Source organism: Oncorhynchus keta, chromosome 9 (genome assembly GCF_023373465.1).
Source record: "Oncorhynchus keta strain PuntledgeMale-10-30-2019 chromosome 9, Oket_V2, whole genome shotgun sequence".
In the NCBI taxonomy this organism is placed as follows: Eukaryota; Metazoa; Chordata; class Actinopteri; order Salmoniformes; family Salmonidae; genus Oncorhynchus; species Oncorhynchus keta.
This window is the reverse complement of record NC_068429.1, coordinates 7,605,236-7,630,291: the sequence shown is the minus strand read 5'-3', so window position 1 is coordinate 7,630,291 and position 25,056 is coordinate 7,605,236. Positions and strand designations below refer to the sequence as shown.

The following is a 25,056-nucleotide window of genomic DNA, read 5'->3' as shown; positions in this document are numbered from 1 at the left end:
ATCTGCCAACACGTCGTTTTGATTGTTGCGTTCCACCATTAATTCAGAATCATACAATTTATCTGTAGTTTTGTCTTTAAATCATCACCCCAAAATAAATGATAGCAGAGAATAGTAAAGTAATACGCAGTGAGAGTACACGGACCCAGATTAGGGGAGTTAGCGGCACTTCTGAAGAGTTAACACAGCTGTAAGGTGCGGAGCCAATATGTAATTACTACTCAAACAAGCACTCTTTTAAGTGCAGGCTTTGCCACTGAAAGCTGTTATAAAAAAGTGCAGCAGCATGCAGAAGTAGGAACACCGGTCCTTACCAGATAAATGCGTTGATCTCCACCACTCTCTCTCTCTCTCTCTCTCTCTCTCGCTCTTTCCTCCTTTAAATCCCTTGCCTTCTCGTGAAGGTTTGATTTAAGGCTCTTCTGTGAATAAAGTCATGACAAAATCCATGGATATTTTTCTCTTGTCGTCCCCCCCCCCCTCTCTCCTCCTCACGATCTTCTGTCAGAGACGTTTCCCCTGCAGTGGATGTTGTTTTGAAGCCTACCAATACATGACGTGCTCATTCGCCGGAGAATCAGCAGGTAGCCCGAACTCTAAAGTTCCTCTTTAGTAACCGTGTCCCTAATGAGCACAGTATGTATAAGTGTCCAAACTTTATCAAGGGTTTCCGCAGTTTAGTTCATTCATACGCTACAGATGCAGACTTGGTTACCTTTTAGTTTGGAGTCCATTGATAAAAGCTGAACACCTGAACATGTTTCCTCCAGCTCTGTCATAGTCTTAACACCGACTCTGTCACCTCTACCACAGCAGCCCCTTAGTCTGTTTTTCTACAGAGCCCCCCTCCTTTTTGGCTTTTCTCCCTCTCTGTCTCTCTCTCTCTCTCTCACTCTCACTGTCTTACTCTTACTTTCTATTAGAGGTAAGGCAGTCTTTTCGTCTCGTAGTAATCAAGTCGTGAGCCGGGACCTCCCCTTTCCCCTCCTCTTAACACAAAGGAGACCATGTTCCATGAGACACAGGGACTCCAGTCCCCCACCCAAACCCTTGTCCCCTGCAGCCCCCCAGAGCCGTCCCCCCCTAGCTCTCCAGCCCTCCTTTTTCCTACCCCCCATCGCGGCTGTTTGGGGAGTCAGCCAGCCAGCCAGCCACAGCCACCAGCTGCAACTGTTGCAGGCTGAGGCCATAGGCTTCAGTGTGTGTTGAGCTCAGGCCTGTTCTTAAGCGGCGAAGGGGGAGAGTGTTACATTGATTTCACCCGTTTAACATGTCGTGATCCTTCCATAATTATTATCTTTATCCCTCATGTTGCACATTTTACCAGATAGCTAGACTAGCTATCGTTACATCTACTTATATAATAGAAATTAAATATTTCTGGTAAAACAATTGAATAAAATAATGGAAATGCACAGTTTTTTTTTCTTTTTCCTCTCCAGAATCCACAACATCGTAGTGCTTTACCACTACTGTCAAAGCCTTGAGGCATCAGCAAATGGACCTGTCACCACTTGTCACCATGCCAGGTGGTGGTGGTGTCATCTCTATGGACATATCTGTACCTGACTCTTTGTGCTTAAAAAATATATATATATTGTAAGATATTCTATCCCACAAGTCCACTCTGCTGAACAGTACTTGAGACGAACCATCCCTCATTTTGTTTTGACTGGTTTAAATGGGGGCATGCCTAGCTATTGACTGGTTTAAATGGGGTATGCCTAGCTATTGACTGGTTTAAATGGGGGCATGCCTAGCTATTGACTGGTTTAAATGGGGGCATCCCTAGCTATTGACTGGTTTAAATGGGGGCATCCCTAGCTATTGACTGGTTTAAATGGGGGCATGCCTAGCTATTGACAGGTTTAAATGGGGGCATGCCTAGCTATTGACTGGTTTAAATGGGGGCATCCCTAGCTATTGACTGGTTTAAATGGGGGCATGCCTAGCTATTGACTGGTTTAAATGGGGGCATGCCTAGCTATTGACTGGTTTAAATGGGGGCATGCCTAGCTATTGACTGGTTTAAATGGGGGCATGCCTGGCTATTGACTGGTTTAAATGGGGGCATGCCTAGCTATTGACTGGTTTAAATGGGGCATGCCTAGCTATTGACTGGTTTAAATGGGGCATGCCTAGCTATTGACTGGTTTAAATGGGGGCATGCCTAGCTATTGACTGGTTTAAATGGGGGCATGCCTAGCTATTGACTGGTTTAAATGGGGTATGCCTAGCTATTGACTGGTTTAAATGGGGCATGCCTAGCTATTGACTGGTTTAAATGGGGCATGCCTAGCTATTGACTGGTTTAAATGGGGGCATGCCTAGCTATTGACTGGTTTAAATGGGGCATGCCTAGCTATTGACTGGTTTAAATGGGGGCATGCCTAGCTATTGACTGGTTTAAATGGGGTATGCCTAGCTATTGACTGGTTTAAATGGGGCATGCCTAGCTATTGACTGGTTTAAATGGGGGCATGCCTAGCGATTAACTGGTTTAAATGGGGGCATGCCTAGCTATTGACTGGTTTAAATGGGGGCATCCCTAGCTATTGACTGGTTTAAATGCGGGCATCCCTAGCTATTGACTGGTTTAAATGGGGGCATCCCTAGCTATTGACTGGTTTAAATGGGGCATGCCTAGCTATTGACTGGTTTAAATGGGGGCATGCCTAGCTATTGACTGGTTTAAATGGGGGCATCCCTAGCTATTGACTGGTTTAAATGGGGCATGCCTAGCTATTGACTGGTTTAAATGGGGGCATCCCCAGCTATTAACTGGTTTAAATGGGGGCATGCCTAGCTATTGACTGGTTTAAATGGGGGCATGCCTAGCTAGTGGCTGGTTTAAATGGGGCATGCCTAGCTGTTGACTGGTTTAAATGGGGCATGCCTAGCTGTTGACTGGTTTAAATGGGGCATGCCTAGCTATTGACTGGTTTAAATGGGGCATGCCTAGCTGTTGACTGGTTTAAATGGGGCATGCCTAGCTGTTGACTGGTTTAAATGGGGTATGCCTAGCTATTGACTGGTTTAAATGGGGCATTTTCCTAGTTCCTCAGTGCTATCGCTCCACTCATGAATCTAACTTTGATTCTTTCAAAGCCATTGACTTCTGAAGTCTTCAAATTATAGTTACATGTTACTCTAAACCCTTAATTGATGGTCTTAAGGCTGACTATGGTAAATAAAACAGTCTTGTGGAAAAGTAGAACCAGGATTGTGGGAGTCCTTCACCAAGAGCACATCTCTGCTGATACATGGTCTAGCAGTTTAGACTTAACCAGTGAGGGTTGCCTATTCAATTCCCTCTATATGGTAGAGAGGTCTATGTTGCTGAGCTGTAAAGTAAAGAATATCCTCACTTCGCCCAGCTGTGTGACGACATAAAGCCGAAGGCATTCGCCTCTTTATAATAGTCTCTATGAGAGAAATACATAGTAATGGTGGTATTGATAACGGTCCACGATGATGGCAGTAATATATTATATTTACTAATGGGCTTGACGAGTTTGACTCACTCCATCTCAATCCCTCCCCATACTTCCGTGCTGAAGGCAAGCCCCAGCTTGTGCCGACACACTCAGGCCTCCGTCATCTCTCTCTTCATACGTGTAGACTGCTGCCTGACAGCAAGGATGATTGATGGAGAGCTACAGGTGAGTTAAGCTGGTAGAGGGTAACGACCCCCCCCCCCCCTCCCACCAGTCCCCACCAGTCCTGGAACACTGCTTGCTAGTGGGGGTAGAGGGTAGCGACCCCCTCCCACCAGTCCTGGAGCACTGCTTGCTAGTGGGGGTAGAGGGTAGCGACCCCCTCCCACCAGTCCTGGAACACTGCTTGCTAGTGGGGGTAGAGGGTAGCCACCAGTCCTGGAACACTGCTAGCTAGGTGGGGGTAGAGGGTAGTGACCCCCTCCCACCAGTCCTGGAGCACTGCTTGCTAGTGGGGGTAGAGGGTAGTGACCCCCTCCCACCAGTCCTGGAGCACTGCTTGCTAGTGGGGGTAGAGGGTAGCGACCCCCTCCCACCAGTCCTGGAGCACTGCTTGCTAGTGGGGGTAGAGGGTAGCGACCCCCTCCCACCAGTCCTGGAACACTGCTTGCTAGTGGGGGTGGAACACTGCTTGCTAGTGGGGGTAGAGGGTAGCGACCCCCTCCCGCCAGCCCTGGAACACTGCTTGCTAGTGGGGGTAGAGGGTAGCCACCAGTCCTGGAACACTGCTAGCTAGGTGGGGGTAGAGGGTAGTGACCCCCTCCCACCAGTCCTGGAACACTGCTTGCTAGTGGGGGTAGAGGGTAGCCACCAGTCCTGGAACACTGCTAGCTAGTGGGGGTAAAGGGTAGCGACCCCCTCCCACCAGTCCTGGAACACTGCTTGCTAGTGGGGGTAGAGGGTAGCGACCCCCTCCCGCCAGCCCCCACCAGTCCTGAGACACTGGATGAGAAGGGCACTGGTTATTTCAGAAAAAAGATGGTCCTTTATCACTGTGACACTATGAGAGAAGGTGGCACCAGTTTCAGGTATTACCAGGTTCATGGACTTAAGCCCATAATACAGATGCCAGGTTCGCCTTCCCCTGTGACTGTCATGGAATCTGTCAGTAAAATGACCACGGTCACCGCTATAATCGTTTGAATAGAAAAACAACTCATTAGAAAAAAAATTACATTTTCTCCTCTCCTCCGCTCCTGAGTGCATGAGCTGCTGAAGGGAGGGAGGGAGGGGTGTTTCCTAGACGACCAGACTTGTTTACTACAACACCTTGCTGAAACAAGGAGTAACAAAGTTTCATTACGTTGTAAAGAGTCCGTGTTACTGCGGAAGCGGACTCAACCGCACGTCATCTTTCTGAATGCCCGGGTCTTCCCGTATTGTCAGATGTTCGTTCCGCAACACAAAATTCTAAAACGGACTTTTTTTTTTTTTTTTCATCTCTCCTTATATCGGCTGTTAAATGTGAACTAGGATTACTTTTACTTTGCTGCTTTTGGGTGAAGTTTGTTGACATGCATTTGAAGTTGATAAAAAAAAACGTTAAATTAAAACGTTTATTTTTGACTGTCTTCGTCCATAGTTGTCGGTAACATGATTATACAATTACTGTGCCAACCCTACCCAATTCCGACATTCGGTAATGCCTTGTCTGCCGAGGGAGAATGCCTGACCTCTGTGGACTGTTTCAACTCACTTGTCTCTGTATCTTCACCAAATCACTGACCCAATCAAACGACCTCCGTGATCAAATTCAAAGTGACTTGTTTGTTACCAGCATGTCTCATTTGAATTCAGGTTTCTCAATTGACTTCACTCAGACCTTAATGAAAATGTTCCCAGCTGGCTGTGTGTGTGGTCTGTTTGTTCCCAAACTGCTTTGCCTTGATGATTCATGAGGGCTAACAATGCTGTAACCTTTGGGCTCAAAAGAGACCGGCCCTTTTGAAGAAGAACAAGAGGGGGGGATCTTCCACTGAAAGGCAGCATTGCACAGGCCTACTGGAGCTACACCTTTTGAAGTCACATCCATGCAGGACAGACCAGCCAGCCAGCCATGCAGGACAGACCAGCCAGCCAGCCATGCAGGACAGACCAGCCAGCCAGCCATGCAGGACAGACCAGCCAGCCAGCCATGCAGGACAGACCAGCCAGCCAGCCATGCAGGACAGACCAGCCAGCCAGCCATGCAGGACGGACCAGCCAGCCAGCCATGCAGGACGGACCAGCCAGCCAGCCATGCAGGACGGACCAGCCAGCCAGCCATGCAGGACAGACCAGCCAGCCAGCCATGCAGGACAGACCAGCCAGCCAGCCATGCAGGACGGACCAGCCAGCCAGCCATGCAGGACAGACCAGCCAGCCAGCCATGCAGGACAGACCAGCCAGCCAGCCATGCAGGACAGACCAGCCAGCCATGCAGGACAGACCAGCCAGCCAGCCAGCCATGCAGGACAGACCAGCCAGCCAGCCAGCCATGCAGGACAGACCAGCCAGCCATGCAGGACAGACCAGCCAGCCATGCAGGACAGACCAGCCAGCCAGCCAGCCATGCAGGACAGACCAGCCAGCCAGCCATGCAGGACCAGACCAGCCAGCCAGCCATGCAGGACCAGACCAGCCAGCCAGCCATGCAGGACCAGACCAGCCAGCCAGCCATGCAGGACCAGACCAGCCAGCCAGCCATGCAGGACAGACCAGCCAGCCAGCCAGCCATGCAGGACAGACCAGCCAGCCAGCCATGCAGGACAGACCAGCCAGCCAGCCAGCCATGCAGGACAGACCAGCCAGCCAGCCAGCCATGCAGGACAGACCAGCCAGCCAGCCAGCCATGCAGGACCAGACCAGCCAGCCAGCCATGCAGGACCAGACCAGCCAGCCAGCCATGCAGGACCAGACCAGCCAGCCAGCCATGCAGGACAGACCAGCCAGCCAGCCAGCCATGCAGGACAGACCAGCCAGCCAGCCATGCAGGACAGACCAGCCAGCCAGCCATGCAGGACAGACCAGCCAGCCATGCAGGACAGACCAGCCAGCCAGCCATGCAGGACAGACCAGCCAGCCAGCCATGCAGGACAGACCAGCCAGCCATGCAGGACAGACCAGCCAGCCAGCCATGCAGGACAGACCAGCCAGCCAGCCATGCAGGACAGACCAGCCAGCCAGCCATGCAGGACAGACCAGCCAGCCAGCCATGCAGGACAGACCAGCCAGCCAGCCATGCAGAATGGACCACCCACCCATAGCAGGCAGAATGGACCACCCACCCATAGCAGGCTTTCCTCTTATTGGCCAACAATGGACCGTCACAAATTATTTGCTTAAGTAAAGCTATTATGTCATTGTCAATTATTTGGATGACCTTTGGGAAGGCAATACCTTTTGACTAAAGACTCTGAGTTGTCAGCCGTTGTGGCAACTTTTCATGGGCCTCTTGTTTTACTGAACATATATTGTCAATGTGATAGGTGTTTAGCAGCAGAAATCTGCCTCACGCACTAAACAGGAAAAAAAAAAAGCCAGAGATATTTCAGATTGAGAGGTGTAATCCTGTGAAAAAGCCAGAGAGATTTCAGATTGAGGAGTAAATCCTGTGAAAAAGCCAGAGAGATTTCAGATTGAGAGGTGTAATCCTGTGAAAAAAGCCAGAGATATTTCAGATTGAGGTGTAATCCTGTGAAAAAGCCAGAGAGATTTCAGATTGAGAGGTGTAAATCCTGTGAAAAAGCCAGAGAGATTTCAGATTGAGAGGTGTAATCCTGTGAAAAAGCCAGAGAGATTTCAGATTGAGAGGTGTAATCCTGTGAAAAAGCCAGAGATATTTCAGATTGAGAGGTGTAATCCTGTGAAAAAGCCAGAGAGATTTCAGATTGAGAGGAGTAAATCCTGTGAAAAAGCCAGAGATATTTCAGATTGAGAGGTGTAATCCTGTGAAAAAGCCAGAGATATTTCAGATTGAGAGGTGTAATCCTGTGAAAAAGCCAGAGATATTTCAGATTGAGAGGAGTAAATCCTGTGAAAAAGCCAGAGAGATTTCAGATTGAGAGGTGTAATCCTGTGAAAAAGCCAGAGATATTTCAGATTGAGAGGAGTAAATCCTGTGAAAAAGCCAGAGATATTTCAGATTGAGAGGTGTGATCCTGTGAAAAAGCCAGAGAGATTTCAGATTGAGAGGTGTGATCCTGTGAAAAAGCCAGAGAGATTTCAGATTGAAAGGAGTAAATCCTGTGAAAAAGCCAGAGAGATTTCAGATTGAGAGGTGTGATCCTGTGAAAGTCATTCTACAAACCTCAGGGACGCTGTTCATCATCATAATGGGCCTGGATAAACGCATGTGTTTTCCCCCAGGATGAGTTTGGACCAAGCTGCTGTAAAATCTGAGGTAAACTATTCTGACACATCCCAGAAGATTGCTTGCACCACATGTCCGTACAACACTCACTGACAGTCACTTTCAAGATTGACTCAAGATTTTATTTTATTTTATTTTTTTACATTTGAGCAGACAATTGGAACAGTTTGGAGAAGGAAAAAAGGGCCTCTTGTTTTGGTGCCCATCACATTTTTATGAAACTATTTCTGAGAGATTACATCACTCTGGAGCTAAATATTACGTATTCAGTCTATGGATGTTTGGAAATCAAACTTGGAGCCTATGCCCTGTGTTATGAAAACGCCCGGTTGTAAAAAAAAAAAAAAAGAAACTTAAAAAAAAAAGAGATGAAGGACTGATTTACAGTAAATCCAGAAATGTGTTAGAAATATCAAACTGGCTGCATCCTTTAATGCGCGTCATAAAAGCGCAGCTTAACCGAAGCGGTATGCTTTCAGAGCCTGATTTCTTTATGCCTGTCTAGGCCAATAGGGACTGTGGAACAGTAGCCATACAGAAGGACTGTTTGTTGTGAGAAAGCCACTGGGAAGATATGGGGGGGGTTCATGGACTAGGTCAGGGGGGACCCTTCCACCTTTTGGTTTCCTTTTTGGAATCCATCCAGTGTGTGTCTCTGCCGGGTCACCTGGGAATCCATCCAGTGTGTGTCTCTGCCGGCTCACCTGGGAATCCATCCAGTGTGTGTCTCTGCCGGCTCACCTGGGAATCCATCCAGTGTGTGTCTCTGCCGGGTCACCTGGGAATCCATCCATCCAGTGTGTGTCTCTGCTGGGTCACCTGGGAATCCATCCAGTGTGTGTCTCTGCAGGGTCACCTGGGAATCCATCCAGTGTGTGTCTCTGCCGGGTCACCTGGGAATCCATCCATCCAGTGTGTGTGTCTGCCGGCTCACCTGGGAATCCATCCAGTGTGTGTCTCTGCCGGGTCACCTGGGAATCCATCCAGTGTGTGTCTCTGCCGGGTCACCTGGGAATCCATCCAGTGTGTGTCTGCCGGGTCACCTGGGAATCCATCCATCCAGTGTGTGTCTCTGCCGGTTCACCTGGGAATCCATCCAGTGTGTGTCTCTGCCGGCTCACCTGGGAATCCATCCAGTGTGTGTCTCTGCCGGTTCACCTGGGAATCCATCCAGTGTGTGTCTCTGCCGGGTCACCTGGGAATCCATCCATCCAGTGTGTGTCTCTGCCGGGTCACCTGGGAATCCATCCAGTGTGTGTCTCTGCCGGCTCACCTGGGAATCCATCCAGTGTGTGTCTCTGCCGGCTCACCTGGGAATCCATCCAGTGTGTGTCTCTGCCGGTTCACCGGGGAATCCATCCAGTGTGTGTCTCTGCCGGTATGCCTGGGAATCCATCCATCCAGTGTGTGTCTCTGCCGGGTCACCTGGGAATCCATCCAGTGTGTGTCTCTGCCATCACCTGGGAATCCATCCAGTGTGTGTCTCTGCCGGCTCACCTGGGAATCCATCCAGTGTGTGTCTCTGCCGGGTCACCTGGGAATCCATCCAGTGTGTGTCTCTGCCGGCTCACCTGGGAATCCATCCAGTGTGTGTCTCTGCCGGGTCACCTGGGAATCCATCCAGTGTGTGTCTCTGCCGGGTCACCTGGGAATCCATCCAGTGTGTGTCTCTGCCGGCTCACCTGGGAATCCATCCAGTGTGTGTCTCTGCCGGCTCACCTGGGAATCCATCCAGTGTGTGTCTCTGCCGGGTCACCTGGGAATCCATTTCGAGTGTGTGTCTCTGCCGGCTCACCTGGGAATCCATCCAGTGTGTGTCTCTGCCGGCTCACCTGGGAATCCATCCAGTGTGTGTCTCTGCCGGCTCACCTGGGAATCCATCCAGTGTGTGTCTCTGCCGGCTCACCTGGGAATCCATCCAGTGTGTGTCTCTGCCGGCTCACCTGGGAATCCATCCAGTGTGTGTCTCTGCCGGCTCACCTGGGAATCCATCCAGTGTGTGTCTCTGCCGGCTCACCTGGGACTACTAGTTCAGTGAAGTGTTTGTGTGGATGATGATGAAAACATCTGTAGAAGGGAGAGGATTAATGAAACTAGCAGGAATGCTTTCTTTTTCCTCCAGTTTTAAACTTTGACCTTGACCTTCCACAGGGTAGAGTTTACATGTTGAAAATCGTTAAATTAACATGGTGTCTCTCACCTGTCTGAGAGCCGTTAGGCCAACAAAAGCAAAGGGAGGATGTCTGTTTACCCGTTCAACCAAAATGAGCTGAGTCGCTCACATGCTATCGCTTTTACAAGGTGACCCTCACATAGCAACCTTTTGATCAGAGAAAACGCTTACCTCATCCCCACGTCATTTTGGGTTAGTGCCCACTTCTGCACCCTAGTGTCTAATCCGCATTCTCTCCCTGTGTGTTTTCCCCTTTCTGTCCCAGGATGTTACTGTGTTTTATTCCCATTTCTGTCCCAGGATGTTACTGTGTTTTATTCCCTTTCTGTCCCAGGATGTTACTGTGTTTCCTTCCCTTTCTGTCCCAGGATGTTACTGTGTTTTATTCCCTTTCTGTCCCAGGATGTTACTGTGTTTTATTCCCCTTTCTGTCCCAGGATGTTACTGTGTTTTTTTCCCTTTCTGTCCCAGGATGTTACTGTGTTCCCCCCCTTTCTGTCCCAGGATGTTACTGTGTTTTATTCCCCTTTCTGTCCCAGGATGTTACTGTGTCCCCCCTTTCTGTCCCAGGATGTTACTGTGTTTTATTCCCCTTTCTGTCCCAGGATGTCACTGTGTTTCCACCCCCCTTTCTGTCCCAGGATGTTACTGTGTTTCCACCCCCCTTTCTGTCCCAGGATGTTACTGTGTTTTATTCCCCTTTCTGTCCCAGGATGTCACTGTGTTTCCCCCTTTCTGTCCCAGGATGTTACTGTGTTTCCACCCCCCCTTTCTGTCCCAGGATGTTACTGTGTTTCCCCCTTTCTGTCCCAGGATGTTACTGTTTTTCCCCCTTTCTGTCCCAGGATGTTACTGTTTTTCCCCCTTTCTGTCCCAGGATGTTACTGTGTTTCCACCCCCCTTTCTGTCCCAGGATGTTACTGTGTTTCCCCCTTTCTGTCCCAGGATGTCACTGTGTTTCCCTTTCTGTCCCAGGATGTTACGGTGTCTCCCCCCTTTCTGTCCCAGGATGTTACTGTGTTTCCCCCCCTTTCTGTCCCAGGATGTTACTATGTTTCCCCCTTTCTGTCCCAGGATGTTACTATGTTTCCCCCCTTTCTGTCCCAGGATGTTACTGTGTTTCCCCCTTTCTGTCCCAGGATGTTCCAATGTTTCCCCCCTTTCTGTCCCAGGATGTTCCAATGTTTCCCCCCCTTTCTGTCCCAGGATGTTCCAATGTTTCCCCCCCTTTCTGTCCCAGGATGTTCCAATGTTTCCCCCCCTTTCTGTCCCAGGATGTTCCTATGTTTCCCCCCCTTTCTGTCCCAGGATGTTACTGTGTTTTCTTCCCCTTTCTGTCCCAGGATGTTACTGTGTTTCCCCCCCCTTTCTGTCCCAGGATGTCACTGTGCTTCCCCCTTTCTTTTCCAGGATGTTACTGTGTTCCCCCCCCCCCTTTCTGTCCCAGGATGTTACTGTGTTTCCCCCCCTTTCTGTCCCAGGATGTTAATGTGTTTCCCCCCCTTTCTGTCCCAGGATGTTACTGTGTTTCCCCCTTTCTGTCCCAGGATGTTCCAATGTTTCGCCCCCCTTTCTGTCCCAGGATGTTCCTATGTTTCCCCCTTTCTGTCCCAGGATGTTCCTATGTTTCCCCCTTTCTGTCCCAGGATGTTACTGTGTTTCCCCCCTTTCTGTCCCAGGATGTTCCAATGTTTCCCCCTTTCTGTCCCAGGATGTTCCAATGTTTCCCCCCTTTCTGTCCCAGGATGTTCCAATGTTTCCCCCCTTTCTGTCCCAGGATGTTCCAATGTTTCCCCCTTCTGTCCCAGGATGTTCCTATGTTTCCCCCTTTCTGTCCCAGGATGTTCCAATGTTTCCCCCTTTCTGTCCCGGATGTTCCTATGTTTCCCCCCTTTCTGTCCCAGGATGTTACTGTGTTTTCTTCCCTTTCTGTCCCAGGATGTTACTGTGTTTCCCCCTTTCTGTCCCAGGATGTCACTGTGCTTCCCCCTTTCTTTTCCAGGATGTTACTGTGTTCCCCCCTCCCCTTTCTGTCCCAGGATGTTACTGTGTTTCCCCCCCTTTCTGTCCCAGGATGTTAATGTGTTTCCCCCTTTCTGTCCCAGGATGTTACTGTGTTTCCCCCCTTTCTGTCCCAGGATGTTACTGTGTTTCCCCCCCTTTCTGTCCCAGGATGTTACTGTGCTTCCCCCCCTTTCTGTCCCAGGATGTTACTGTGTTTCCCCCCCTTTCTGTCCCAGGATGTTACTGTTTCCCCCCCTTTCTGTCCCAGGATGTCACTGTGTTTCCCCCCCTTTCTGTCCCAGGATGTTACTGTGTTTCCCCCCCTTTCTGTCCCAGGATGTTACTGTGTTTCCCCCCCTTTCTGTCCCAGGATGTTACTGTGTTTCCCCCCCTTTCTGTCCCAGGATGTTACTGTGTTTCCCCCCTTTCTGTCCCAGGATGTTACTGTGTTTCCCCCTTTCTGTCCCAGGATGTTCCAATGTTTCCCCCTTTCTGTCCCAGGATGTTACTGTGTTTCCCCCTTTCTGTCCCAGGATGTTCCTATGTTTCCCCCTTTCTGTCCCAGGATGTTACTGTGTTTCCCCCCCTTTCTGTCCCAGGATGTTACTGTGTTTCCCCCTTTCTGTCCCAGGATGTTCACTGTGTTTCCCCCTTTCTGTCCCAGGATGTTCCAATGTTTCCCCCCTTTCTGTCCCAGGATGTTCCAATGTTTCCCCCCTTTCTGTCCCAGGATGTTACTGTGTTTCCCCCTTTCTGTCCCAGGATGTTCCAATGTTTCGCCCCCCTTTCTGTCCCAGGATGTTACTGTGTTTCATTCCCCTTTCTGTCCCAGGATGTTACAATGTTTCCCCCTTTCTGTCCCAGGATGTTCCAATGTTTTATTCCTTTCTGTCCCAGGATGTTCCAATGTTTCCCCCCTTTCTGTCCCAGGATGTTACTGTGTTTTATTCCCTTTCTGTCCCAGGATGTTACTGTGTTTCCCCCCTTCTGTCCCAGGATGTTACTGTGTTTCCCCCCCTTTCTGTCCCAGGATGTTACTGTGTTTCCCCCTTTCTGTCCCAGGATGTTACTGTGTTCCCCCTTTCTGTCCCAGGATGTTCCTGTGTTTCCCCCTTTCTGTCCCAGGATGTTCCAATGTTTCCCCCTTTCTGTCCCAGGATGTTCCAATGTTTCCCCCCTTTCTGTCCCAGGATGTTACTGTGTTTCCCCCCTTTCTGTCCCAGGATGTTACTGTGTTTCCCCCTTTCTGTCCCAGGATGTTCCAATGTTTCCCCCCTTTCTGTCCCAGGATGTTACTGTGTTTCCCCCTTTCTGTCCCAGGATGTTACTGTGTTTCCCCCTTTCTGTCCCAGGATGTTACTGTTTCCCCCCTTTCTGTCCCAGGATGTTCCAATGTTTCCCCCCTTTCTGTCCCAGGATGTTACTGTGTTTGTGCCCCCTTTCTGTCCCAGGATGTTACTATGGAATTTCCCCCCTTTCTGTCCCAGGATGTTACAGCTGTGTTTGTGGCCCCCAGAGGTTTATTTCTGTCCCTAGGATGTTGAGAATCTATTTTTCAAGCCCCCCCCTTTCTGTCCCAGGATGTTACTGTGTTTGCTGTTTGTCATTGTCCCCCATTTGAATTAGTCTGTAAGCTTTTTTGAATAGGGAAAAATACGTCCCAGGAGTTACTTTGACGCAGTCCCCTTTCTGTCCTAGGATGTTACTGTGTTTCCCCCCTTTCTGTCCCAGGATGTTACTGTGTGATTTGACCCCCCTTTCTGTCCCAGGATGTTACTGTGTTTCCCCCTTTCTGTCCCAGGATGTTACTGTGTTTCCCCACACAGAGTTTCTGTCCCAGGATGTTACTGTGTTTCCCCCATTTACTGTCCCAGGATGTTACTGTGTTTCCCCGTTCCATCTGTCCCAGGATGTTACTGTGTCCCCCCCCCAGTTCTGTCCCAGGATGTTACTTACTGTTTACCCCAAACGTTTCTGTCCCATGATGTTACTGTGTTTCCCCCCCTTTCTGTCCCAGGATGTTACTTGGAACAAAGGAATGTGACTCACTATTTCGCGCTCTCTTCCTCTGGCCATGTGTTGACAGCTGTTGGCTGTTGTGCACTTCACGTTACAGGTTTATTTCATTTTAGTTTGTTCTATTGGCTTTAATGTGTAAGATTCTACATCTTTTGCCTAAATCAAATGGCACTATATATATTCTTAGCAGGCAGTCGTCTCAGTCATCAGCTAGCCTGTCTGTTGTGGCTGTATTTGAATTGCTTACAGAGGTTTAAGTAGTTAATAGCGGAGTGCTCCAGACTAGGTCACTTAGGGTGTGAGAATCTAAACATTTTTCAAGCGTTAACGGAATAAATATCGAACCCCTCTACTTTGAATGTGATTTGACACAGCTGTCCCTTGGCTCTTTCTGTTAATCCACACAAGCCTTTGAGGAAGTGGTTTGTCATCAAACACAGTTCCTGTCAGCTATGGGGAGAACATAATAATTAGTCTCTAAAAAAAAAACGTCAAAGAACCATGCCAGTATTTGACGCAGTTCAGCAAGCTGGACGGTGGCCCCACCCTTTGGCCCGACACACAGAGTGGAGAGACATGGTGTGGATGAGCTTCTTGTTTCATTGGTGCCCTGTAAGCTTTTTGAATAGGGATTACAAATACCTCCACATGTTACCTTGGGGCCTCACCATGACCCTTGTAAAAAATAAAAAAATATATATTAAAAAACCCCAAGGTAGGTCAACTCAACGTTCCATCTCCACTACCAGAGTTCAAGACATGGGAGCCGAACATTCAAACGTGAATCCGCCCCCACCCCCAGTTACTGGATAGGTTACCCTGGGTTTTCAAACGTCAATAAAGCTGAATCCGCCCCCACCCCCAGTTACTGGATAGGTTACCCTGGGTTTTCAAACGTCAATAAAGCTGAATCCGCCCCCACCCCCAGTTACTGGATAGGTTACCCTGGGTTTTCAAACGTCAATAAAGCTGAATCCGCCCCCACCCCCAGTTACTGGATAGGTTACCCTGGGTTTTCAAACGTCAATAAAGCTGAATCCGCCCCCACCCCCAGTTACTGGATAGGTTACCCTTACTGGGTTTTTTCAAACGTCAATAAAGCTGAATCCGCCCCCACCCCCAGTTACTGGATAGGTTACCCTGGGTTTTCAAACGAATCAATAAAGCTGAATCAATAAAGCTGAATCCCCCCACCCCCAGTTACTGGATAGGTTACCCTGGGTTTTCAAACGTCAATAAAGCTGAATCCGCCCCCACCCCCAGTTACTGGATAGGTTACCCTGGGTTTTCAAACGTCAATAAAGCTGAATCCGCCCCCACCCCCAGTTACTGGATAGGTTACCCTGGGTTTTCAAACGTCTCCCACCGGGTTTGTGGTGAGGACACTACCAGATGTGTGAGACCAGTTGGAGGTCACCGTTGTTCCCCTGTGACCTCTACTTCCTGACCCTAGAAGGTGAACCCCTGATGCGAAGCACACTGACCATGTTGTTGAGGTTTTCTGCTTTCCATTTTAAAAGTCAAAATATGCGAGAGCTTGCTTCGTAATGAGAGCTGCGGTCGGCCAACAAGGGAATTCCAGGACAGGTCTCCCTTTACTGTGACACGTTTATATTGAAAGTGGAGGGTATGTTGTCAGACAATGCAGTAGACGGATTGGATAGTGTTGAAATTACATGCATCTGGGCGTTGAAAAAGTTCCCATCTATGAAACAAGTAAACTAATTTAACCACCACTCCCAAAAAGAATGTTATTTTCCACTACTGTAACAGTGGAAGAAAGTGCCTTTCTCTACAGACATGGGACCAAGCTGTGGGGAACCAGTATTTGTTTTAATGTGCAAATCCAGTCATTAATACCACATGCATTTGGCTCAAGTGATTCATTTTAATATGGTGTTTTGTCAAGTAAGCTTAGGGCTATTTCAACTGGAAAGAAGTCCTCTAGTCCTCTAACAGAACATACTGATATGGATGCAATGCATTTCAAAGAATAGAAGAAGGCCATAAATGTGAACAGAGCTGGATACTCCATGCTGTAGATAATTTGAATTATTATCCAAACGTCGATTTAACACTTTGACTGGCCTGTATCAGCTGTTTAAGGTTGACAATTTAGGCTACTTGCTGGCACCCTGGTCAACCCCTAAGGAGGTATTTGATCTCGCTCTCTCTCGCTCTCTCTCGCTCTCGCTGTCTCTCTCGTGCTCTTTCCTTCCCTCACCTAGATTTGACAGGGGGAGTCATGTGTTTGTGTAGAGTTAGCAGGACCTGTCAGCTGAAGTGCTCACCGTCTTAATTTGCAACTTTACAGTGTATTCAGAAAGTATTCAGACCCCTGGACTTTTTCCACATGCTATGTTACAGCCTTATTTTAAAATTGATGAGGATGTTTAAGAAATAAATGAAAAAATGTAATCAATCAACAGACAATACCCCATAATGACAAAGCAAAAACAGGTTTTGGGGTATTACTTTATTTTTGGTGCAAATGTATAAAAAATAAAAAAGTCACAGGACCAGATTGATGTTGAAGCCTGTTGGTTAGTTGTCTTGATCTGGGTCCATGCGACTCTTTCCATTTGTTTTAAAGAATTTTTCCAGTGGAAAAGTGATTTGTGATCTCAAGACAAAAAGGAAATCCAAGGGGAAGGTTGACTGTCACAGTTGTGAGTTCGGAAACAGGTGCCTCTTCTAAGAAGCCGGACTGATTTCCTTAGCGCTACTTCAAAGTGCACACGACCCCCAACCAGCTCACGGTTAAGACTGTAAAGATATTTCAGTTCAATCACTTCTACAAATCAAAGCTTATTGATCACGTGCACAGGATACAACGTTTGAAAACAGTACGGTGAAATACTTACTTGCAAGCTCTCCTCGATGCAGTAATACTAAGTCAGAAAATAAAATGCACAAAGAGTATGCATAAGAATAAAATAAATACAATATGTACTTTTATTTCTTGTGTTTATTTATTTGACGACTTAGTATTGCTGCATTGTTGAGGAGAGCTTGCAAGTAAGCATTTCACTGTACTGTTTACACCTTTTTACTACTGATTCCATGGTGCCTCTGCAAATGACTAGTGAGATTCTGGGAGAAGAAAGTAAAAACATGGAGAACACTGATGCTTACCAGACTGCAAATACACCTCCTAAACTGGTTTAAACCACAGGCAAATACACCTCCTAAACTGGTTTAAACCACAGGCAAATACACCTCCTAAACTGGTTTAAACCACAGGCAAATACACCTCCTAAACTGGTTTAAACCACAGGCAAATACACCTCCTAAACTGGTTTAAACCACAGGCAAATACACCTCCTAAACTGGTTTAAACCACAGGCAAATACACCTCCTAAATAGCCCGATATCTATCAGTGTTTTTAAAATAGCAATAGATCCTCTATCCCAATATATTTCGTAACCTTTTCCACCTCGTGGTAATGCTACACGGGCGCACAGAGTCTAGTTTCGATGACTTAACACAGTAAACGGCAGCTGATGAATGTGTTGCCAGCCTCTCCTATGTAACGAAGGTCAAAGCAACATTGTTCAACAGCAATGGTGTTTGTTTTGCAATGGAAAATTAAAACGACTTATAGGTCCAAGTACCCATAAAACTTCAATTAATAGCCCGGGTGTTTATTTGCTTCAATCAATGAACAGAAATCAAAATTTATAAAAATAAAAAAAATAGACAAGTAAAAAATAAAAGTAACAAGTAATTAAAGAGCAGCAGTAAAATAACAGTAGCGAGGCTATATACAGATGGTACTGGTACAGAGTCAATGTGGAGGCTATATACAGATGGTACTGGTACAGAGTCAATGTGGAGGCTATTTACAGATGGTACTAGTACAGAGTCAATGTGAGATATACAGGGGGTACTACAGAGTCGATGTAGGCAGATGGTACTGGTACAGAGTCAATGTGGAGGCTATATACAGATGGTACTGGTACAGAGTCAATGTGGAGGCTATATACAGATGGTACTGGTACAGAGTCAATGTGGAGGCTATATACAGATGGTACTGGTACAGAGTCAATGTGGAGGCTATTTACAGATGGTACTGGTACAGAGTCAATGTGGAGGCTATATACAGATGGTACTGGTAGAGTCAATGTGGAGGCTATTTACAGATGGTACTAGTACAGAGTCAATGTGGAGGCTATATACAGATGGTACTGGTACATAGTCAATGTAGAGGCTAATACAGGGGGTACCGGAGAGTCTATATATACAGATGGTACTGGTACAGAGTCAATGTGGAGGCTATATACAGATGGTACTGGTACAGAGTCAATGTGGAGGCTATATACAGATGGTACTGGTACAGAGTCAATGTGGAGGCTATATACAGATGGTACAGGTACAGAGTCAATGTGGAGGCTATTTACAGATGGTACAGGTACAGAGTCAATGTGGAGGCTATATACAGATGGTACTGGTACAGAGTCAATGTGGAGGCTATTTACAGATGGTACTGGTACAGAGTCAATGTGGAGGCTATATACAGATGGTACTGGTACAGAGTCAATGTGGAGGCTATATACAGATGGTACTGGTACAGAGTCAATGTGGAGGCTATATACAGATGGTACTGGTACAGAGTCAATGTGGAGGCTATATACAGATGGTACTGGTACAGAGTCAATGTGGAGGCTATATACAGATGGTACTGGTACAGAGTCAATGTGGAGGCTATATACAGATGGTACTGGTACAGAGTCAATGTGGAGGCTATATACAGATGGTACTGGTACAGAGTCAATGTGGAGGCTATATACAGATGGTACTGGTACAGAGTCAATGTGGAGGCTATATACAGATGGTACTGGTACAGAGTCAATGTGGAGGCTATATACAGATGGTACTGGTACAGAGTCAATGTGGAGGCTATATACAGATGGTACTGGTACAGAGTCAATGTGGAGGCTATATACAGATGGTACTGGTACAGAGTCAATGTGGAGGCTATATACAGATGGTATTGGTACAGAGTCAATGTGGAGGCTATATACAGATGGTACCGGTACAGAGTCAATGTGGAGGCTATATACAGATGGTACCGGACAGAGTCAATGTGGAGGCTATACAGATGGTACTGGTACAGAGTCAATGTGGAGGCTATATACAGATGGTACTGGTACAGAGTCAATGTGGAGGCTATATACAGATGGTACTGGTACAGAGTCAATGTGGAGGCTATATACAGATGGTACTGGTACAGAGTCAATGGGAGGCTATATACAGAGGTACAGAGTCAATGTGGAGGCTATATACAGATGGTACTGGTACAGAGTCAATATGGAGGCTATATACAGATGGTACTGGTACAGAGTCAATGTGGAGGCTATATACAGGGTGTTACACAGAGTCAATGATGGAGGCTATATACAGGGGTACAGAGTCAATGTGGAGGCTATATACAGATGGTACTGGTACAGAGTCAATGTGGAGGCTATATACAGATGGTACTGGTACAGAGTCAATGTGGAGGCTATATACAGATGGTACTGGTACAGAGTCAATGTGGAGGCTATATACAGATGGTGAATCAATGGTACAGAGTCAGAGTCAATGTGGAGGCTATATACAGATGGTACTGGTACAGAGTCAATATGGAGGCTATATACAGATGGTACCGGTACAGAGTCAATGTGGAGGCTATATACAGATGGTACTGGTACAGAGTCAATGTGGAGGCTATATACAGATGGTACTGGTACAGAGTCAATGTGGAGGCTATATACAGATGGTACTGGTACAGAGTCAATGTGAAGGCTATATACAGATGGTACTGGTACAGAGTCAATGTGGAGGATATATACAGATGGTACTGGTACAGAGTCAATATGGAGGCTATATACAGATGGTACTGGTACAGAGTCAATGTGGAGGCTATATACAGATGGTACTGGTACAGAGTCAATGTGGAGGCTATATACAGGGTACTGGTACAGAGTCAATGTGGAGGCGGGTACACAGAGTCAATGTGGAGGCTATATACAGGGGGTACCGGTACAGAGTCAATGTGGAGGCTATATACAGATGGTACTGGTACAGAGTCAATGTGGAGGCTATATACAGATGGTACTGGTACAGAGTCAATATGGAGGCTATATACAGGGGATACCGGTACAGAATCAATGTGGAGGTTATATACAGGGTGTTACTGTACAGAGTCAATGTGGAAACTATATACAGGGGGTACCAGTATAGAGTCGATGTCTGGGGCCACCGGTTAGTCGAGGTAATGGAGGTAATATGTACATATAGGTAGAGTTATTAAAGTGACTATGCATAGATAATAACAGAGTAGCAGCAGTGTAAAGGGGGGGGGGGGACAATTCAAATGAGTTTCCATTTAATTAGCTGTTCAGGAGTCTTTTGGCCTTGGTGTAGAAGCTGTTAAGAAGCCTTTTGGACCTAGACTTGGCACTCCGGTACCGCTTGCTGTGCGATAGCGGAGAGAACAGTCTATGACGCCAGGTGGCTGGAGTCTTTTACAATTTTTATGGCCGTCTTCTGGCACCGCCAGGTATAGTCCTGGATGGTCGGAAGCTTGGCCCCAGTAATGTACTGGGCCGTACGCACTCGTATGCCTTGCGGTCGCAGGCCGAGCAGTTGCCATACCAGGCAGTGATGCAACCAGTTCTCGATGGTGCAGCTGTAGAACTTTTAGAGATTGCATCATCTGTGGATCTATTGGAGCGGTATGCAAATTGGAGTGGGGTCTCGGGTTTCTGGGATAATGGTGTTGATGTGAGCCATGACCAGCCTTTCAAAGCACTTCATGGCTACGGACCTGTGTGCTACGGATCAGTAGTCATTTATGCAGGTTACCTTAGTGTTCTCGGGCACAGGGACTGTGGTGGTCTGCTTGAAACATGTTGGTATTACAAAAAAAGATGGAAGATGCACAGGAAAGAGTGGCTCTTAGATTTCCCTTATCCGGTATTTGTCAGTGAAAACTGTTGCCATGGTCTCCCTTCCCTTCAAACACCCCCCCTTTTCCCATATGATGTCCTGTGCTTTAACAGGTGACTGTTGCCATGGAGATGTTCCAAGTTCTCATGGTGTGTTTTTCCCTCCACAGCCAGTTACTTTTATAGACAATGTGATACCAGCAACCCATCAGGGCCTAGCAACCCATCAGGGCCTAGCAACCCATCAGGGCCTAGCAACCCATCAGGGTCTAGCAGCCCATCAGGGTCTAGCAGCCCATCAGGGCCTTCTAGCAGCCCATCAGGGCCTAGCAACCCATCAGGGCCTAGCAACCCATCAGGGCCTAGCAACCCATCAGGGCCTAGCAACCCATCAGGGCCTAGCAGCCCATCAGGGTCTAGCAGCCCATCAGGGTCTAGCAGCCCATCAGGGCCTAGCAACCCATCAGGGCCTAGCAACCCATCAGGGTCTAGCAACCCATCAGGGCCTAGCAACCCATCAGGGCCTTGGAAGACTGTATTTTACAGGCATCCTTGTCTTCTGTTCTGGTCTGACCAGTAGTGTTACTGGTTCTGGGTGAGTCTGATTTGATGGAGGTTCCCAGAAATGCATTTCTGATGTGCAAAGAAATTACTTTCTTCTTTCCCATCAGTTCCATCAGTTCCTCAATGTGCAGTGTGAATAAGTAAACTAACATCAGGTCTTTCCTGTGAGCCTTATTAATTCAGTTCTGATTAAGACGGAGTACAGTTATATTTTCAAAGCATCATTTGCCTGATTGCCATATTCATTTCACCCATCTTTCAACGCTCGTGCTGTGGTCTGTTGAATATCTGCTGAGCAGGTTCCTGTTATGTCCCAAGGCCTCGTAAGCCCACAGACAACCTTCACAGCTATTGCGTGGGTATGGAAACAAAATGGAACTGATGAACTCGTTTAGTGGTCCAAGCACACATGTTAGAAACATATAGAAATCTAGTGAAGGTTTCAGTACGTTCCATGCCCCCCCCACCCCTCCTCCGCCATTTTCTTTTTTCTCTCTCTACACCTTTTTATACCATGTTCTGTTTGTGATTTGACTGTGAGCAGGGCTACCATTTCACCCAGTTTTACAGCTCTTTTTTTTTAAATGGCCGACCCTCATGATGTTAAGGAGTACTTTACTGTGGGATCTTTCTGGCCCCAAGTGCCACACATCTCACCCCCCCCCCCCACCCCCGGGTTTGTGAGGGAATGGTTGTGGTTTAATTTTTATTGCCCTCTGCAAGGGTCCCCCCCCCCCCCCGGATATCCAACCAGGAGGGCCTAGCATTCTGGGTAAAGTAACAGTCACAAAACAAGAATAAAGCCATCATGAGAAGATGGGGGAAAACCATGAATTTCACACAAAGAACAGAGCTTATTAACCACTCAGGGATGGAGCTTTGGTTTTTATTTTATCCAGCACGTAATCACAGAGTAAATATAAAAAGCTTCAAATTGCTTGGTGGTTTTCTTCCAGACACTACTGTGATCACAGCAATGCCTGGTATCCCTTGTTCCTCCTGATGCTGCTTTAAGGGTGAGAAAACAATCCAAGCATGATGTCAGGTGGGTCTGAGTACAAACAACCAATGCCTTTATGCTTCACAGGGCTGGCCCGGCTCCAAGGTGCCTTAAGCTCATCAAGCAAAAGCGCCTCAGAGATCAAACTGGTGAAAATGAGGCCTACTTTATATACATGCCCATTTTGCAGTCCCAAATGGATGACGAATACATGCAGAACATGTTGGTTTCGTATAGTTACTTACGTTCTCCTCACACGTTGAGGATCTGCTCTATCGGTCATATTGTTTTATGAGATGCTGCTTGACATTTGAACGTGGTAAAGGTTGTAGTTCAGCCGCAGGTATCTGCTTCTACATTTGTACCCTTCAAGAGCTCAGTGGCAGCTCGCTACTTAACCCTGGACAGACAGGCCTACGACGGAGCCGTGGAGGTCGCTGTTTATCCCTGGACGGACAGGCCTACGACGGAGCCGTGGAGGTCGCTGTTTATCCCTGGATGGACAGGCCCACGACGGAGCCGTGGAGGTCGCTGTTTATCCCTGGACGGACAGGCCCACGACGGAGCCGTCGAGGTCGCTGTTTATCCCTGGACGGACAGGCCCACGACGGAGCCGTCGAGGTCGCTGTTTATCCCTGGACGGACAGGCCCACGACGGAGCCGTCGAGGTCGCTGTTTATCCCTGGACGGACAGGCCCACGACGGAGCCGTCGAGGTCGCTGTTTATCCCTGGACGGACAGGCCCACGACGGAGCCGTGGAGGTCGCTGTTTATCCCTGGACGGACAGGCCCACAACGGAGCTGTCGAGGTCGCTGTTGGCTATTGGCTAACACAGGTGGAGGTCTAATGGTTTACAGCATCTCAGCTTTGACAGAGGAGGGCAACTTGGATGAGCTGCAGTATATGAGTCTTCAATTGGCTTCACAGAAGAGTCTGAGGATGGCTTCACAGAAGAGTCTGAGGATGGCTTCACAGAAGAGTCTGAGGATGGCTTCACAGAAGAGTCTGAGGATGGCTTCACAGAAGAGTCTGAGGATGGCTTCACAGAAGAGTCTGAGGATGGCTTCACAGAAGAGTCTGAGGATGGCTTCACAGAAGAGTCTGAGGATGGCTTCACAGAAGAGTCTGAGGATGGCTTCACAGAAGAGTCTGAGGATGGCTTCACAGAAGAGTCTGAGGATGGCTTCACAGAAGAGTCTGAGGATGGCTTCACAGAAGAGTCTGAGGATGAGTGAATTAAATCCATTTTCCTCTTGTTTGTTTCTGTCTGTGTAAATTAGAGCTCCATAACCACACCTGCTGCCACTGATTCTACTCACTGTTACAATTGAAACAGTGTGGACTTGACTCAGTCTTGAAACCTGTTTGTTCAATGGCAAGATGAAGACTACAATAGGATGGAATGATTCAATGTTCCACTGCAGGAGAAAACCCCGGAGTCCTATTGTCTGTACTGGAATTCTGACTCCCACCCCGTGGCAGTTCTCCACATACTCATGTGACTGTAAGCCTTGGCTTCATGAAATATAATTTATTTTGCTTCTTACATGTCCATCTGTACATGTGTTTGCAAAATAACCGGTGTAAGTTTCAGTAATGTGTAAAAATACAAGCGGCTAGCCGAAACTGATGCGTTGTTGTGATAGGAGGGATTTGTCCTGTTGTTCAGCCATTTTGTATATTCTTACTCATTTAGTCCCTGACAGTCCCCCACTTAAAGACATTTTTTTAAATGCTAGTTCCTTTTCAAAATTAAAAAAAAAAAAAAACAAGGTTAAAAGAAATGCGTCAGTCGGGTGATGTCATTGCCCTTGTCTCTGAAATGCACGCCGTGGGGACAGAGAGGACAGGACTGGTGGGACAGTCCATGTGGTCAGAGAAGACAACATGTTGACAGCTCGAGAGTGAAGTGGACTCCAGGGTTGGGGGGTCAATTTGAATTGAAGACAGTCAATTCAGGAAGTAAACTGACATTATAGTTCAATAATTGGAAGAGAAAAAAAAGGGCATTTATTTTCAATAAACCGAAAAGTAAAAGTTCAAATAACTTTCCTTCAATTTGAATTGATCCCAAACCTGGTGGACACATGAAGCCTCTTCATGTCTGTGGTTCAGGGTCTCTGGGGTTGAGCAGTCAGAGTAATGCACCATTCAAATGTGCTCATGACTTGGACTTCTTTTGTTCTTTTGGAACTATTTTACAACCAGGAAGTGTTTTTTTTCTCCCCCCCCCATTTTCAGATGGCTCAAAATATGATGATGTCATGTTCAGTGTCTCTAGAACAACAAGTATGTAGCAAACATGGAGCAGGTTTCTACCTACTGTAGCCAGGTCTATTTTCTGAACTATTCGTTTTACGTTCGAGGTGCCCTGGTGGGCTGTGTAACCAGAATTGAGATACAGCGAGTGATGGGCGAAGGAGATGCATGAGAGAACTTTTTCCGTTCATGTAGAAGCCAGCTCCATAAAATAGGCACTTAATGAGGCATAGCCTTCAGCCTGATGATAACACA

At 47.5% G+C, this 25,056-nt stretch overlaps 2 protein-coding genes and 2 long non-coding RNA genes across 10 annotated transcripts in view; 2 read left to right on the top strand and 2 right to left on the bottom strand.

The window, feature by feature from the left end:
- Window positions 1-928, bottom strand: part of angptl2a (angiopoietin-like 2a) — a 28,222-nt gene extending 27,294 nt beyond the window's left edge. The window contains exon 1 of the mRNA XM_035763888.2: window positions 315-928. The gene's annotated coding sequence lies outside the window, so the exon portion shown is untranslated. The remainder of the gene's footprint in view (window positions 1-314) is intronic.
- Window positions 1-25,056, top strand: part of LOC118388042 (ras-specific guanine nucleotide-releasing factor RalGPS1) — a 319,864-nt gene that overhangs the window by 189,449 nt on the left and 105,359 nt on the right. The window lies entirely within an intron of this gene.
- LOC127931701 (uncharacterized) lies at window positions 8,707-9,879 on the bottom strand. Its single transcript, XR_008142436.1, has 5 exons — window positions 9,644-9,879; window positions 9,346-9,567; window positions 8,970-9,043; window positions 8,783-8,856; window positions 8,707-8,741 (listed from the first exon to the last, which is right to left on the bottom strand). It is a non-coding gene; the product is annotated as an uncharacterized LOC127931701 (long non-coding RNA).
- On the top strand, window positions 14,120-19,103 carry LOC127931696 (uncharacterized). 2 transcript variants are annotated; one of them, XR_008142429.1, is made up of 3 exons: window positions 14,120-15,109; window positions 15,256-17,863; window positions 18,457-19,103. It is a non-coding gene; the product is annotated as an uncharacterized LOC127931696 (long non-coding RNA). The 2 variants fall into 2 exon arrangements; XR_008142428.1 differs by having other exon boundaries at window positions 15,256-17,902.